This window comes from Canis aureus, chromosome 2 (genome assembly GCF_053574225.1).
Source record: "Canis aureus isolate CA01 chromosome 2, VMU_Caureus_v.1.0, whole genome shotgun sequence".
NCBI classification, from domain to species: Eukaryota; Metazoa; Chordata; class Mammalia; order Carnivora; family Canidae; genus Canis; species Canis aureus.
The window spans coordinates 68,051,203-68,068,321 of record NC_135612.1 but is presented as its reverse complement, the minus strand read 5'-3'; the positions used below and the strand labels follow the sequence as shown (position 1 = coordinate 68,068,321).

General features: G+C 38.6%; 1 long non-coding RNA gene across 2 annotated transcripts in view; it reads left to right on the top strand.

Moving 5' to 3' along the window:
* Positions 1-17,119, top strand: part of LOC144290927 (uncharacterized) — a 182,526-nt gene that overhangs the window by 125,063 nt on the left and 40,344 nt on the right. For both annotated transcript variants that reach the window (XR_013358405.1, XR_013358406.1), the window contains exon 2: positions 7,995-8,059. This is a non-coding gene — a long non-coding RNA (uncharacterized LOC144290927). The remainder of the gene's footprint in view (positions 1-7,994; positions 8,060-17,119) is intronic.

Genomic DNA, 17,119 nt, shown 5'->3' with positions numbered 1-17,119 from the left:
GTTGAGTAATCATAACTCAAACTATTGGGGACCTGGATGGCTCAGTAGTTGAGCATCTGCCTTTGGCTCAGGTCATGATCCCAGGGTCCTGGGATAGAGTCCTCATCAGACTCCCTGCTGCGGGCCTGCTTCTCCCTCTGCCTATGTCTCTGCCTCTCTTGGTGTCTCTCATGAATAGATACATAAAATGATTTAAAAAAATAATAACTCAACCCATCATAAGTTGGGAACTACCTTTGTAAGGCATAGACCCTGCCATGTAGAAGTTCCGAGTATATAGAGGAAGTGTAAAAACGGGCATCATTAAATATGATAATAACATCTACAATAGAAAATAAATCAGGATCTCTCAAAAATCTCGAGGGTCCCAAGGTCATTTCTGTGTGTGTTTTAGGGGTTCTTAGTACACTAAAAACTAAAGAAGCTAAATCAAAATTACCAAAAAAAGTAAACTCACACAATTGTACTATTTATAAAATAAATGCAGGATTTAGTAAGAATGTAAAATTTAAAGCTAATAATCAATTTGGACTGGAATTTAAATACAATGAAAATCTAAATATGTGATTAATGTCTTTTTTCCAATCTTGTTGGCATATTTCTGTGACAATACAAAGACATTTATTTGGAGGTTGGGACGCCTGGCTGGCTCAGTGGTTGGATGCCTGCCTTCGGCTCAGGTCATGATCCCGGCATCCGGGATAGAGTCTTGCATCAGGATCCCAGTGAGGAGCCTGCTTCTTCCTATGCCTATGTCTCTGCCTCTCTCTCTCAGTCTGTGTCTCTCATGAAAAAATAAATAAATCTTTTAAAAATTATTTGGAGATCATGTCACGAGTCTAAAATTAAGCTCAAAAACAGATGATCCTTTAGTCAACATTTCACTCACACACATGAGTTAGCTTCTGGGATGAACAAATTGCTGAGAGTTTTGGGGAAAGTTGGAAAAGTCTTCACAGAGAAAGAGCACTGTTCATGTATTAAAGTTTGAATAGAAGTTTTATGGGTGTATTTTACCATGTTTGACTTCCTGCTCCATTCTCTGATCCAGAGCTACCATACATGTGACTTACATCTTTGTGTTGGTAAGTTTTGCACAATTTACCATATAATTTTACATGGAATGATTCAAGGGATCTTTCAGATCTATTATCCATTCACTACAGATCTGAAAACAATTAATTATTGCCATCATTGAACCTGGGGCTGTGCTTCCCAGTATATAGAGGAATGTTGGCTGAGATAAGAATGTTTTACAAGAACACCTGCAGTAAGGAAAGTTTGAGAGCCACTGCTGTGCTCCTCCACCCACTCCCCACCACTTCTCTCTCTCCTTCCTCTTTGCCATAAGACAAAAAGAAGGGACAGGTATTCCTATTCAAATATGGTGGGCTTTAGCTGTAGATGTCTATGCCGATGGTCCCTGTAGCATCATCTTTAATTCCCTTGACTCTTCTACCTCTGCCAGGGACAGAATAATGCCCCTAAATGCAACGCTCTGCTACCTATATTTTTCTGCTTTTGAATTTTCAATCACTATATTCCTTTTGCACATAGCAATTGCATTAGATTCTTGTCTATAGCTCAAATGACATTTTAGCAGCAAATAATAAATCCTGATATAAATATGCACCTATAGTAAAATTGTATTACAAGTTTCTATCCAGAATGAGATATTTATTAGTCATTTGATTCCATTTTCCAGTGACAACACAATGATGAAGGGTTCTGTGAGACAACCTAAATAAGTTTGAAAGAAATTTTTCGATGAAATACAGCTTTAGGAGTTTCCTTTGTTTTCTCTCAACTGAATTGAATAATAAATCCAATGACAGTCAAAAACATTGTTATTAAATGAGAATATTTTCATGTAGTGAATACATATCCCATTTCATTTCAAAAATGGCATTAGGTAGATTACAAAAATATAAAGTATTTGGTGGGGGAAATAGTTTAAAATAAATGAAAGTGAGAAAAAATAAGAGTTAAACGGAAAAATGAAGTAATAGAGAGCCATGAATAGAGATACCTGCCCAAAGTTCTTAAAGTTCATAAAAATAAAACTCTGAAATTATATCTCAGAGCTTCCTCATATCCACATAAAAAGGGCAATACCTGTGCATTGTAATGTGCACATTATCTGTAATATGGGAATAGGTTAGTTTCTCCTAGAGTACAATTTTTCTATTTACCAAAGCTAAGAATTTCTAATTTGGAAATTCTAGGTAATACGGTGGGTAAACTCTTGCATGACATTGTCATAATAAACACAGACTTGGATAGATATTTCTCGTTGCAGGTCTCCATGCAAGCAGAAGACATGATCCTGGTTTGCCAGCACACTCCCTAGAGAGGCCTTTATGGCTTCCTTTTTTTTTTTTTTTTTTTTTAAATCCAGTCCATCTTTAATGAATAGGAAAGATTTTCTTTTTTTTTTAAATTTTTATTTATTTATGATAGTCTCACACACACACACACACACACAGAGAGAGAGAGAGAGGCAGAGACACAGGCTGAGAGAGAGAGAGACAGAGACAGAGAAAGAGGTAGAGACACAGGCTGAGGGAGAAGCAGGCTCCATGCACCGGGAGCCCGACGTGGGATTCGATCCCGGGTCTCCAGGATCGCGCCCTGGGCCAAAGGCAGGTGCCAAACCGCCTCGCCACCCAGGGATCCCCCTTTATGGCTTTCTAACATGTATTCTTCCCTGCCTGACCCTCAAAACTTGGGAGTCCCCTGTATTTGTCTCCCTTCTTTTTCTCTTTGCTTTCCTTCCCTGGAATATTAACAGGCTTTCTGAAGCCTTCCTAGGCTTCTGGGTCTCCAACCCAGACCTCTTGCCTGAGCTTCAAAACCCTTTCGCTAACATTTTGCAGTGGCATTTCTGTATGGATTTCTCACCATCCCCTAAAAAGCATTATTTAAAAACTTGGCCACTAATGTCCCTTCTAAAGAACTTTGCCATACTGTGAACTATAGCTCACTAAGGAATCATCCTTCCTGAAAAATCACTCCATCACTTCACATAGACATTTGAGAGGCAGCCTTGTCTTTTTTCCTCTTTCTTGCTCATATAGCTAATCAATTGTCAAGTCCTACCAACTTTACCTCCTGTTAGGAATCCAAGTGTATCTCTCCAGCTTCTTAACTGCCATCTGAGTACCAGCCAGGGACATTCCTTGCCTGGATTATAATGACAGCCCCTAAGTAGTTTTTCCACTTATGCTTTGTCCTGGCTACAGTCTATTTTCACCCAGAATAGCAAAGCCCATATTGGATGCAAATCTGATCATGTCCCTCCCGTGGCTTAATATTCCCCCCAAATCTTCCTATTTTATGGTGAATGTGAGATATATATATATATATATATATATATATATATATATATATATATATATATATCGCCATTGTTTATGGGGCTTTGGAGGCCCTGGGCTCCATCCACCTTCTTCCCCAGCTCCATCACAAATTCCTACTACTTCCCTGCTTTCCAGTCTGGACTTTTAATACACTATAGGATCAGGCACTCTCTTTACAGAGATGTACTCTGTGCCTAGGGCTTTTTATTCCCCAGTCAGCCCTCCCCACCCTTATATCCCTTATATCATTGCTCATCATGTCAGTTTTGACTCTAACTCATCAAGGAGGAGGCCTTGTAGAACAAGGTTAGTTCTCCCAGATTGTGATCCTATATAGTACAATGCTCTGTCCCAGTATAGATTTTTCCCATTAGACTTTAAATTCCATTTGGTCAGGGATATAGAGAATTCCCTTCACCCCCATAATTCCCAAACCTGCCACATTGCATGGCATTTTTTAAGGGCTCAAATCCTTGCTCATTAAATGATGAACGAATAAATGACTGAGTGAACAAATGAATGCCTACATGTCTCATTTCAAGAGTCACAAAGTATAAAGTGACTAGGACGTGAGCCTTTTGTTAAAGGAACATTTTGAGGAATTAGAAACTCCAGTTGTAAGGAGAGGACCCTAAGACCTTCTCTTGCTGTCATTCCCTTCATGTTTCTTCCTTTGTGGGCCACTTGGACTGCAGCCATTGGAGTCCCTGGTGCCAGTTTGTCTCACATTATGAACTGATGTGCTCCATAAACTACCCATAATGTGCTAGAATGTGGCTCCCGGGCTTTCATATTCACTGTGAGAACTACCCACTCTGCTTACATAGCATCTTTAAAATTTACTTGCAGCCATGGAGCCCCACAGAAGCAAAAGTTAGAGGTTTGCTCTTCAGAATCAAATATTGGACTCTATCACTGCTCATACATGCCTTTCCTACTTGAAGTATCAGAGTTTGCCACTGAATTTCTTATCTGAAAGTCCTAGGAGAGAAGTTCCCATAAATCAATTTCAGCAAATATTGAGTGATTCATATAGACTCAGACTTCAGTGGGCCAATGGAGACTGTTTAGTCAAACTTCCTTATTTTACTAAAAAAATAGCAGAACCCTGGGGACTCGTGATCTCAAATCCATTAAACAATTATCTATGTGTGAAGGAATATAAAAATGTGTAAGATGCTCTCCCTGTCCTCAAGAGGCTAACATCCTTAGGGTGTGACAAGATCAAACAAAGAAATGGGCAGTAATAATACATTTGACTATTTTACATAGTGCTTAATGTATAGCAAACATGCAAAAATGTCCTTTTAAATAAATTAATAATTAGATGAATAAATAAACTGATCAATTATGGAACACAATATAATATGGTACTTATAAGAGTTTTTCTCTATATTTATGTGACTATTCATTAATAACCACTTCCTTCATCTAGATTTGTACTATTGGTGAGAAGGGACTGTTTTTGTTATTTGCTTACTATTAGATCCTCAATGCCTCACACAAGACTTGGAACAGAAAACAGTTGATTCTCATGTATTTGCAAGTGTTCTCACTCATTTAAATTAAATCAATATCCAAGCCATTTTCATAGTCAATAATGGCCATGGACAAAGTAACAAAAAATGTGAGCACCTGACACACATGTTCCCAGCTGAGGTCAAACAAGGTGACCCAGTGCTTTCTCTCCATGCTATAGCTCTCATACTGTAAACAAATATTCTTTTCTACTTAATGTGCATGTTTCCTCATTTTGCATATTTTGTTGATGAATTTCACTGTTTAAATGGTCCCTGAGTGTAGCGTTAAAAGGCTGTTTAAAGTTTCTAAGTGCAAGAAGGCTGTGATGGACTTTACAGAGAAAGTGTATATATTAGATAAGCTTCATTCAGATATGAGCTATAGTGCTGTTGGTTGTGAGTTCAATACTAATGCATCAACAGCGTATATTGAATAAGATGTCTTTAAATGAAAATGCACATGACAAGATTATGTATTGATTGGTTGGTGAAGATGTTATGACCAGAGCTTGCAGGAAGCTAAATCTGTATTTCCCCTAGGAGCGATGGCTCAGTCCTGGCTAATTCAGTGTTCATAGTGACTATAGAACATAGCTACCATGAAAACTGAAGATTGACTATATATATGGAAGACATATATATGGAAGCCAATATGTATGGAAGGAGGGAAGGAAGGAGAGAGGAAGGGAAAGAAGAAAGGAATGAAGGAGGAAGAGAGGGAAGGGACTGGAAGAAGTCTATTAGTAGCAAGTTGGATGAGTGTTTTATGAGAATAGAGAAGGGGCAAGGTGTTGGAAGCTTTATAGCACAACACTCTAACCAACACCTTAGTTACTCCACAGATCCTACACCAAGGCACTGCGCCTAGGAAGGCCTACTGTGTGAGAATGGAAGCATTCATCTAGTGTTTGTGCTCACAGCAGAGGCCACACAGGCTGTTTAGTCAAACTACTTACTATCCAAGCTCAAAACCAGGCTTTCCAGAATCTAGCTGTGGACTTCTGGGAAAATTAGCCAAACCTCTCCTTGACCCCTACTATGTAAAATGGGAATCATTAGAGTGCTTATATCACTGGGCTATAGAGAAGCTTAAATAATGAAATAATAAACATAAAATATGCCAAGGCCTTGCAGAAAATCAGCATATAGTAAATATTAGCTATTTTTAATTTTGTTTTATCTCAGTTGATAAAAAAATCAGTGATGTTATACTGTAGCTGAGAAATAGTTTCACTAAGAGACATTTCTAATTTATTAAATTAATTCTATATACTAATCCACTTTATGTTTACAGTGTTCCATGAATCATTTTTCAAATATCACACCTTCTTGTAAATACACATCAACTTGCTATTTGCCATTTAATTTAATTTTTTGAAAAAAATATACATATTTAAGATTATATTTAAATTCAAGTGAGTTAATATATAGTATAGTATTAGTTTCAGGAGTAAAATTTAGTGATTCATCAGTTGCATTGAACACTCAGTGCTCATGACATCACGTGCCCTCCTTGATGTCCATCCCCCAGTTACCCCATCCACCCCCACCTCCCCTCCGGCAACCCTGTTTGTTTCCTAGCATTAAGAACCTCTGATGGTTCGCTTCTCTCTCTGTTTTTATCTCATTTTCTTTTTCCTTCACTTCCTCTGTGTTCATCTGTTTTGTTTCTCAATTACACATATGAGTGAAATCATATGTTATTTCTCTTTCTCTGACTAACTTATTCTACTTAGCATAATACCCTCTAGTTCCATCCACATCATTGCAAATGGCAAGATTTCATTCTTTTTGATGGCTGAGCAATATTCAATTGCATATATATATCATCACCATTTATTTTAAAAACTATATATCCCAAGGTTTCACAATAATTTATAATTTGATCTTCAGCCCACTAAATTGGCAATATATGGTCTCTGTTGATCCCTCTGCTCTTGGAAGACAAAGCCAATTTTAGTAACTGTTTGTCCTCTTGTGATGGCAAGTGGTTTTGCATGGCCAGCAGCCATCCTAGAACTTTCTGCCACTGTACTCCAGCCATGGACTAACACCTCCACACTATTCATATTGCCTTGATATTAAAGGCACTGTATCTAGTTACTTATAGTTCTATAGAAACTGAACCAAGCAAATAAACTCAATCTTTTTCCAGGGTCAGGGACTTTAGGCCACTGCCACTTTCCCTCCAAAAGCAAGTTCTGATTTCCCATCTAGTATTTCTTCACAAATTACATGCCAGACTCAGGATAATTGGACATCTGTGACAAAACAGATTCCATGTTGGGGAGGCTCTGGACATACCTTGCCCATAGCAGATATTTTTACTTCATGTGGATTATATCTCTTGTGATTCTGCAAATAATTTAGTTTTATATAATGCATTACTTTTAATTTAAGTGAAAATGACTGAGCTTATTTCTTTTGTTTCAAACAAACTCTAGTAAAGAGTAAGTCAACAACCGTTGTTTGGAAGGACATGAATGTATCAATTACCAAGAATAGAAATATATCACTGAGGATCTGGTTTGGCTGCATGTAAGAGTATTTAAAATAAAAACTAAGGTTTTTTTTTTTTTTTCTTACAAAAAGCAAGTTTAGAAATACACAAGGCTGGTGTAGATGGTACATCAAAGATAGCATCAGACACCTAAGCAACTTCTATCATTCTTCACCATCCTCACCATCCTTAGCAAGTGACTTCCATTCTCAAGGATTGTTTCATGGTCACAGAATGACCACTGCAGCTCCATCTATGATGTCTGTATTCCAGGCAGCAGGAAGGAGAAAGTATCTGCTGGACAGGGCTCAGTTTCTAGCTAACTCAGTTCTCCTTTAAAAACTTGACCAGAGGTTCTCACTATATCTCATTGATATACACCTCAGTGTGGTAAATGAGAAGACACAATCGGCTGGCATCACTCAAGGTCAAGCTTTCCTATTATTTCTTCTACCTACACTAATACGGGGCAACCCACCGATGCCCGTACAGATAGGGCATCACTTTGGAGTCCTCCAGAGTCCATTGTTAATATGTTAAAAAGAGAGTGTAGCACATACCTACTGTATTCCATCTCACATCCTCCTTTTTCTTTTGTCTACCTTTTTACACTAGGTACTGTCACAGCAGTCCGCTGTGGACAGGTGTGACTTGACTGCACCTTGCTTCTGCTGGATTGTGTAAGTCTTGCCCCAGAACTTCTAAGCTTCTGCAGCTTGGGATACCCCAGAAATACACGCAGCTGTTCTGATGCACATATCACCTTGGGAGGCTAAAGAACCATCCCTTCAGGAAATTCATCATATAAGGGATTGAGAGCTGGGGATAATACTAATCAGAGTCCCCAGAGGGATTAGCCCCAGTTGCCCAGCTGTGATCAACGTGACAATGCACTCTCAAATGGGCTTTTCTCCTTCTCTGTTTTGTACATCCCAGCTTCCCACTCCTTCCCTGGAGGGTTTTCCCAAAATAATCCCCTGTATCAAGCTCTTATCTGACTTATTTTTAGTAATTCAGGCTAAGATCAGGACCTAGAGGAACATAATAATTTTATTTTCAAGAAAATAACCTGACTGAAAAATTTAGTTTTCTACATAACTCAATTTTTATTTCAAAAATTAGATGACTATCTCATTGTTTCTCTTAGCATCTCTCTTATAACAAATATGTACTCCATGAAAGGCAATGTACCATACAGTTAAGAGCAGTTAAGAACACGGACCCAAAATCCAGGCAACGTTCCAGTCCTGGCTCGACCCTAAGCTTATTTAACCTCTCCAATCTTCAGTTTCTCCATCTGTGAAATGAAAACACAAACAGCATATATTATATTTCAACCAATACTAAGACTCACCTTCTAACTATGGCAGAGAGAATGGAAGTAAATTGCTCAAGGTCCCATGAGATTTCAGATCTCCTGCTTTCCAGTCCAGACATGTTTTTGCTCCAGCCTAGCAGACATGAAAGAGAAAAGATGAAAAGTCTTTTGTGAATTCTTGTTCAATTTCTACCCTGTTAGGGACTCCCCCAAAGAACATACTAAAGTGAAAATCCTAGGGTAACAATGGCAATATGAGGGATTTCCTTTCAAATTAGGCATAAGATTATTTACTCTGTGGTTGTCTATAATTCTTTAGGGTCTACATTTAGACATTTTGATACTATCATCTCATTTCATCATAAACCCCGAGAGGAAGATAGGATGAAGGTTTCTATCTCTAGTAGATTCATCCACTAGTTTATCAATCTATTCCTCTGTTAACTCAGTGTATGCCCACTGTGTGTCTATCTAACTTTATGAAGGGCAATGGGAATATATGGATGTGCAAGTCATAGTGCATGTCCTAAATGTCTTCTCACTCTAATGGGAAAAAAAAGGTTATGCAAGCAAAATGCAAAACTTTTGGCCAAAAGCAGCCATGGGATGTCCCCAGACACAAAGAATGTGGTAATCCCATCTGAGGCTGGGGTGAGCAAGAATGATGCTTGCTCAGTCATGGGAGGTGAGAGCTTTTCACTATGTAGCTTCTGATGAAGGACATTCTTGAACAAAGGCATAGAGAAATGGGAAATCTATCACATGGGAACCAAAAATACTAGGGTATGTCTAGATCACCATGTGTGAGGCAAAGTAGAGGTGAAAGAGGTGGTGGGGGAGAAATTGAAGATGCGAGCAAGAGCAGCTTATAGAGGTTATTGTATAAGTGGTTAAGGAGAGACTCTAAAATGAATAAAACAGGATTAAGCACCCTACTCTTAATCTCCACGCAGGTCTTGATCCCAGGATTATGATTCAAGATCCACATTAAGCTCCACACTGAGCCTAGAGCCTACTTAAAAATAAATAAATGAATAAGTAAATAAATAAATAAATAAATAAATAAACGAACAGGAAAGTACCATAATCTGATTTCCATTTTACAGAGTTTACTATAGCTGCAACAGGAAAAATGGACTTAAAAAGTTGGATTAGAAATCCAGATTAGTGGTTCATCAGATAAGACTTTGGATTTTAGACTAGAATTGATGCTGGAACAAACTGAGACTTTAGGGGTGTTGGGAGGGAATGAACATGTTTTGCATAGAGCAAGACATTCATTTGGGGAGACCAAGGAAGAATGCTATCGACTAAGTATGCTCCCTGCAAAAAAATCCTGTGTTGAAACTGTAACTCCCAATGTGATGGTATTAGGAGGAGGAGCCTCTGGGAAGTGATGGGGTCAACAGAACATAGCTGTCATGAATGAGATTAATATTTTTATGACAGAAACCCTCAGAGACATCTCTATGAGTATACAGTGAAAGGATGTTATCTACCTCGGAACAAGAAAGCAAGCTCTCACCACTCATTCAGCCTGCCAGTGCCTTGATCTTGGACTTCAGCCTCCAGAACTGTGAAAAATATATTTCTGTTGTTTATAAACCCCCTATTTTACAGTGTTCTAAGACAAATAGTTTCAGCACAAAAATTGTATCATTATAGATTTTTATCACTGAGAAAGTGAGTGGTCATTTGTATAAAACATCCCAGGATATATCTTGTTGATATTTGTGTAACAGTAATTAACATTGTATTCATATTAAAAGTAGCTAATATTTCTGAACATTTTATGTGTGGCAGGTGCTGGCTAATGCAGGTTATTATAATAACCCTATTTGGGAAATACTATTATTATCCCTATTTTCAGATGAGAAAATCATGACAGAGATAAATTATTTATGGTACAACATTAATGAGCTGGTATGCAGCAGAGTTGAGATTTAAACTTAAGATTCCCTTCTTTTAATCTAAGCTTCTAACCTCTTTGCTAGAGCAACCCAAGGGGAAGACTGACCACTCCTTTTTTTAATTTTTTTTATTGGAGTTCAATTTGCCAACATATAGCATAACACCCAGTGCTCATCCCGCCAAGTGCCCTCCTCATTGCCCATCACCCAGTAACCCCAACAACCCACCCACTTCCCCTTCCACTACCCCTTGTTCATTTCCCAGAGTTAGGTGTCTCTCATGTTTTTGTCACCCTCGTTGATATTTTCACTTATTTTCTCTCCTTTCCCTTTATTCCCTTTCACTAATTTTTATATTCCCCAAATGAATGAGACCATATAATGTTTGTCCTTTTCCGATTGACTTATTTCACTCAGAAGAATACCCTCCAGGTCCCTCCATGCTGAAGCTAATAGTGGGTATTTGCAAGACTGACCACTCCTAAGAATAAAAGAGTTATTGTGCACTTCCTCATTGCCAGGTTTATGACACTGACAGGTCAGCATTATTAATACTCCCTTTGTATGGGTGATGCAACTGATGATCAGAGAAAAAGCAACTTGTTCCAAAATGTATATTGGATAAAGAAAATAGTAAAATAGATGGGGCATCTGGGTGGCTCAGCTGGTTGAGCATCAGGCTCCTGATGATGGCTCAGGTCATGATCTCAGGGTCCTGAGTGAGCTCCACCTAGGTCTCCAAACTGGTTGTGGAGTCTGCTTAAGATTCTCTCTCTCTCTCCCTTTACCTCTCCCCCCTTAAAAAAAACAGTAAAATAGATTCACTCTATTTCTGTCTTTCAGCTAAGTCCCCCATACTGAAAACCATGTGTACAGAACTTGCAAAGATGGTGCCACTAAACTTGCCATCAACCCATTACCTACCACCAGGGCATATAAGGCAATGTAAAAAGGAAGAATTCAAGATGATGATAATGAAGAAGGAGAAGGAGGAGAAGAAGAAGGAGAGAGAGAATGAGAGAGAGAGATAGGAGGGAGAGATGAAGGAAGAAAGGAGAGAGGAGGAATTCAAGATAAAGACTCTATTAGTAATGGGAGCCTCTAGGAGACTGCTACTCCTGGAGTATAATGCTTTTCTTTACCTTTCTCTAAAGGATAGAGTGTGTCCTCTTATTCACATGCCCAGCCTAACACTTAAATAAAGTAAGGGAAGCTTCAGAAAACCATTTGGACAACTCAACATGTCTTGAATGACAAAGAGATTGGTATCATAATCAAGCCTAAAGAAAATCAAAATAACACTCTGAAACAGAAAGTGGCTAAATATGCCTCATTAGAGCAGAACAAAGAGAAAGGACTATATTGAGAAGGTCTGCACGTCCAGATTTTGATATCTTTCCAGGTGTGTCTTTCCTTTGGGCAGAATTGTCGGCAAAACTCATTTGCTTGCAGTTGTAGGACTGAGGGACCCAGCCCATTGTGAGCTGTCGGCCGTAAAACACCCTTACCTTCTTGTGATATAGGACTCCCAATTTTGATCTTTATTTCTCCAAGGTCATCAAGAGAGAAAGTCTCAATAGTAACATGTCCACTAGCAACAAAGATCTTATATAATGTAATAACCACCGAAGTGATATTCCATCACCTTCACTATATTCTGTTCATAATAAGCCAATCACAGATCCTGCTCTCACTCAAGGGGAGGGGTTTACAGAAAGGTGTATAAACCCGAGCAGCCAAGAGTACAGCAGATGCTGCTTTCTTAAGTCTTAAGTCAATGCTAACAAGTTAGAAAGAGAGAGGGAAAGGAAGGAGGAATAAAGGAGGGAGAGAGGCAAGAAGGAAAGATGAAAGAAGGAAGAAAAAAACATGACAGGCAGGAAAAAAATTTCTTAATTCATTTTTTCTAACTGCATTTTGGGGAAGCAGGTTCTACTTTCTCTGGACAATGGAGAGCCCATCCTGCTGCCTTTAAACAAAGCTTCTGAGGAGCCCTAAAGTATCAACCACCAATGAGTTGTTTATCTGAGAGCTTAGATGGGGGCTGAGAAAATAAACACTTTGAATGTGTTTGGTGTTAGGGGGGAAAGTGCCTGGTCCCTCTTTTTTGACTTGTGGAGTCCCTGCCACCACCTTGCAGCCTCTGGTATCTTAGAAGGCCTGAACTTAGACCCTGAGTGGATGAGGAAAGTGTGTGGTGTTTGTACAGCTGAAAACAAGATGAAAAACCCCAGGCCCCCTCTCACACCCCATTAGGCCCCAAAGTCCACGGAGTGTTGCACTCAACACATAAACACTCTGCTTGGGGAAGCAGTGGTCAGGGTGTGAGAGGGAGGGACATCGTCTCAGGGAAGAACAATGGCATCTCTGTGAGGAGGCAGGCATCCCCACTCCTGCAGCTCCTTGGCCCGGGTGCATTAATCATTGCTTCCACCTTGTGCATTTCATTAAGCCTCAAGGCCTTTTGGGATTGATAATGGGACAGTAAGTAAGAGGATACTCAATCAGAACAGAAACACTGCTGTACTAGAATCAGCATCCCTCTTTTCTTTTCCAGGGTGGCAGAGTGGAAGAAAAAGGAATTTTGAGTAAACAATACTGAGCTCCAATGTAGGGTCCTCCCACAGCTGGCTGTGGCACCGTGGGCAGTTAATGAAGTTCTCTGGCCTTTCTGCAGCCCTACACCTTTTCCCATGGTCCTCTATCTGCCTGTAATTGTCTCCAACCACATGTGATTTCTCTGGAACATTTTTTAAAAGATTTTGTTTATTTATTCATGTGAGACACAAAGAGAGAGGCAGAGACATAGGCAGAGGGAGAAGCAGGCTCCCCACAGGGGCATTTTTTCTACCCATCTTACATAGAAGTCCATGTCCTCTCCTCAAAAGAAACCTTTCTACCTCCCAGCCTATACCTACCTACCTACTCCCTCTGCTGTGTCCCACAACAGCCATAATCAGACTTTGATAAAAGTGTTTTTCAGTGTGTATTGGAATTTATAGACCAGCATTTCCCTTCTACCTCTCAGATAACTGTGTATTTCAATTTTTTGAGGTAATATGGACTGTTAGGCATGAAGCTCATAGTTTCCTGCCTTGATTTCTGCACTAGGAACTCTATACATTCAACAATTGTGTTTGCTGCTTTTGTATGTTGAATTGTGTCCCCAGAAAGATATGCTAAAATCTTAACTCCTGAATATGATCTTTTCAGATCAGGTGTCTTTGCAGATACAGTCAGGTTGAGGTGAGGTGGTCCTAGCTTAGGATAGGCCTTAAATCCAATGGCTCTTATCCTTTTTAGGAAAGGGATATTTGGAGACTCCTATGAACTGAATTGCCCCTCTGCACCCATTCATATGACATCAGTCCTCTACCTTTTTATTCTGTATGCTTTTCTTAGCTAATTTCCTCTCCGCAATGTCTTCAATGACCATCTACTTGTTGCCTAATCTCCTTAAGAAAGGGTTATTTGGCCATTCCTGGAGAGACTTTCTGATTCTTTTCAATATGAATAAGCTGAAAATGGTGCAATTCTTTAAGTTCTGTTTCCTGTTTGATTAAAAACTCCATCTTTGAAATCATTTCTCTCTTCTTATACTTCCTATAAACAGGAGGAATCAGACTGCTCCTCTAACACTTTGCTTAGACATTTCTTCAGTCAAATATTCAACTCCAGACCTCTCAAATTTTACTTTCCACAAGCCTCCAGGCCAAGAACACAGTTCAGCCATGTTCTTTGTCACTTTATAACAAAGATTTTCTTTCCTTCAGTGTCCAACAACATGTTCCTTATTTCTGTCTGAGACCTCATCAGAAAGGTCTTTTTTGTCCATATTACTATAACAGTTTGTTCAGGATTAGTTAAGGATTCTCTAAAAGGATTGAAACCTTACCTATAGATCTCTTCTTCCTGGGTCTTCACCAGAATCATCCTTAATGGTACTTTGACAGCAATGAAGTCTTTTCTAGCATGTACCTCCAAACTCTTACAACCTCTACCCATGACCCAATTTCAAAGCCAGCTGCACATTTTTAGGTATTTGTTGCAGCAGCATCCCACAGCTTAGTGTCAATTTCTGTCTCAATCTGTTCAGGCCATTATAATAAAATTCCATAGACTGAATAGTTTATAAAAAACATAAACTGATTTCTCACAGTTCTGTAGGCTGGGAAGTCCAAGATCAGGGCTCCAGACAGTCAGATGTCTAGGGTCAGCCAGCTTTTTTATTAATAGATAGCAGTCTTTTCACTGTGTCCTCAAGTGGCCAAAGGGGCAAGGCATATCTCTGCAGTCTAATATATATGGGCACTAATTTTATTCATGAAGGCTGTGCTTTCATGTCATGACTGAGTCACCTCCCAGAGACTCCACTTTCTAATACAATCACACTGAGGATTATTAGAATTTGCCTATATTACCTAAGCAGTGTCACAGTGGATCATAATACCACATGGATTCCCAACTGACAATGACTTTGGTTATCATCCATTCCAATCTTCTCTTTTAGAAAAGAAAAACTACTTAATCAGAAGTAGGATTGGAAAAGTGTCTTGGAGGAATTGGAACTGAGTGGCAACTTGATGTTTGTCTCAGATCAGAATGTACTCCAAAGTAGAAAAAGTAGAAGAATTGGATGGATTAGCAGTTTAAATTCAATAAATAACCCCTACTATCACTTTACATTTAGTCATATGATTTTTGTAAGGAAAAGGAAATTGGAAAATAAAATCTGGCAATATTAACCAGCATTTTGGGGATTTACCATATGCCCTGGCTGTCATTCTCAGATACCTTCTAGCTTTTTGTTTTGTTTTGTTTTGTTTGTTAACATTTGTAATATGATAATATGTTAAAATGTGTCAGTATTATAAAACTATTTCTACACCAGTAAAAATTATTAAACAAAATGGAAAATGATCAGCTTTATTAGATTTTCAAAAATATGCACTGATCCCCACTAGTAATAAAAATTTATATCTAGAATAAGTGGAAACACTGGTGGTGGGATGCCTGGGTGGCTCAGTGGTTAAGCATCTGCCTTCAGCCCAGAGTGTGTTACTGGAGTCCTGGGATCGAGTCCCACGTCGGGCTCCCTGCATGGAGCCTGCTTCTCCCTCTGCCTGTGTCTCTGCCTCTCTCTCTCTCTCTCTCTCTCTCTCTCTCTGTGTTTCTCATGAATTAATAAATAAAATCTTAAAAAAAAAAAAAGGAAACGCTGGTGGTTAGATACTTCACTGGTAACCCTAATGTGGCTTTCAGTGTTAGTAAGACTGACATCTATATGAATTCTTCACAGAGAATAGAACAGTTTACCCTTGTTGAAAACAATCACTGCCTGAGCTCAAGGGAACTGCCTTATCTTTGATCACCCCAATGGGAGGATGTCATTCTTTGTCCTCTATTACCTAACCTCCTAGATCACAGCATTTCAACAAACCACTTCAAACCATACAGATGTGCTCCTTATCCACAGGTATTATCTTCAGTTCATGAGGACAGTCCGTCAGCTTTAGTCAGACTAGCACACCAAGTCTCTTATATACAAAAGACAAAAGGCAAATCACTCTAAACCTAAAAGGCAAATCACTCTAAACCCACTCTAAACTTTACTCTACCTCCAGTACAAAAGATGAAAGGTAAACCCACTCTAAACTCACCAACTGTGAGGCCACAATACGAGGACAGGACCTTTGAATGGTAAATTTGTTGGACATGCCAAGTCCTTAAATTATACTTGAAGATTTTTAGAGAGCTCTATATATCTTCTGAGGTGTGATGGAAAGATAATATTGTATTTCTTTCTAGATCTCCCACAAATGAATGTCATTTTTATGAGACAATGCCTCAGAAATTCATCCAGAACAACTTTGGCATTAATCTACTCAAATATTAACTTATATTTTGGAAATTGAAGTTCCCAACAATTTACAATTACTGCCAACCATATTTTTTATTTCACAAATGGCCAAAATTCAGAAAGGAAATTGAGGCAATTTGGTAAATTGTTTTTGAAACAGTGTATTTCAAAATAGGTAACCTTTGTATTCCCTAAGGAACAATTCAGAGCTGACCAAGGACATTGTGTTGAATATCTCTTAATTTTGAACCCATGTGAATTTCTAAGAAAATTCAATCCCTATGTTTCAAGAATAATTTTCTCTTCAGTACTCCACATATTTTGTGAGTATTGGTTTATGTCCAGAAAGTCTTCCGACTAAAAAAAAATCTATTCATTTGGATCAAAAAATATCCCATTTAAGCACTGTTGAAATGGAATACAATCTGGTGAGTTCTCCAGGAGCTAATGTTCAAGTGTATTATAAACTTGAAAAAACACATCATCATTTCTGTTAACCAAAGCATCAAGAGTGTAAGAATGTGTTCAGAGATGATTGTAAGGGTTATAAAATAAGTCTTTTTAAAAAATATTACTGTAGGTTCAGAAAAATAAAACTCTCTCAGAAAATGCACACTTGAGTTTATTTGATACAAACAAAAAGGAAGATCAT